The sequence below is a fragment of the Molossus molossus genome, unplaced genomic scaffold (assembly GCF_014108415.1).
Source record: "Molossus molossus isolate mMolMol1 unplaced genomic scaffold, mMolMol1.p scaffold_m16_p_14, whole genome shotgun sequence".
NCBI lineage: Eukaryota > Metazoa > Chordata > Mammalia > Chiroptera > Molossidae > Molossus > Molossus molossus.
Genome location: NW_023425349.1, coordinates 39,133,052 through 39,134,071, shown reverse-complemented (window position 1 = coordinate 39,134,071; position 1,020 = coordinate 39,133,052). Strand labels below are relative to the sequence as shown.

Sequence of the window (1,020 nt, the reverse complement as noted above, 5' to 3'; positions counted from 1 at the left end):
AATGAGAAATGTGTTTTACATAGGCTTTCTCTGTGAGGCTATCTTCTGAGTGCTTTACACGACTTGTTTAATTCTCACAAAGATATGAGATTGGAGATACGTTTATTCATATTTTACAGATGGGGATACTGAGGCCGAGAGGTTACATAAGTGTGGAAGGTCATGGAGCTCGTGTCTGGGGCCAGAGCTGAAATCCTAGCCGTGGAAGCAGCGCCGGATGTTGTTTTCCATTTCCCGAAAGCGCTTTTCCAAATGTGAGAGCAGAACAATTGCTCATATAAGCAGAACAGATCTGGTTGCTTTAACCATGCTTGTTTATGTTGGGTGTTGGGATGCTTTTAATGATTCCACTTAGCTTCAACGAAGATAACACTAAATTGCAGACTAGCCTTGCAGATTATCAGGAAGGCCAGTCTCCTGAACTTTGTTTGCTAATTACTGTACCACATGGTTAATGTAAGACAAGCAAATCACGTGCCTGACATTGCCAAGAGATGGGAGGTGAAGGTGCTTCAAGCATCGAACTTGAAAGAAGACATACCCGTGCTCTCCTCAGCGGCACATAGACTAAAATTGGAATGACACAGAGATTAACATGTCCCTTGAGCAAGGATGACAGGCAAATTAGTGAAACGTTCCATATTAAAGAAATAAAGGAAGACTCATCCACTCCAGTTTGATAGTTATCACTTATTATATTGTTTATTATATATAAAGAAAAATTAGTGCTGACACCAAAACATTAACTGTGACCAACTTACAGTGGGAATAAGAGTGAGGTAGGAGGAAATGCCCAATTTCTCAATTATACACCTGCATGTCATTTGCAATTTTTATGAGATCTTAAAAAGTTTTTTTAACAATGATCCAATTAACTGTTTCTGTGTATGTGAAGGTTAGCCATTTTGCAATATTCATTCATTCATTGAATGAATGTTTACCAAGTGTCTACTAGATGCCAGGTACTGGAGTTACATAGGAATTAGTAGTTCTAGTGGTCAGACAGACATATGGGCAAAT

At 39.0% G+C, this 1,020-nt stretch overlaps 1 non-coding gene across 1 annotated transcript; it reads left to right on the top strand.

Moving 5' to 3' along the window:
• Positions 1-543: 543 nt before the first annotated feature.
• On the top strand, positions 544-647 carry LOC118630312. The gene has a single exon (XR_004959561.1). It is a non-coding gene; the product is annotated as a U6 spliceosomal RNA (small nuclear RNA).
• Positions 648-1,020: the final 373 nt, after the last annotated feature.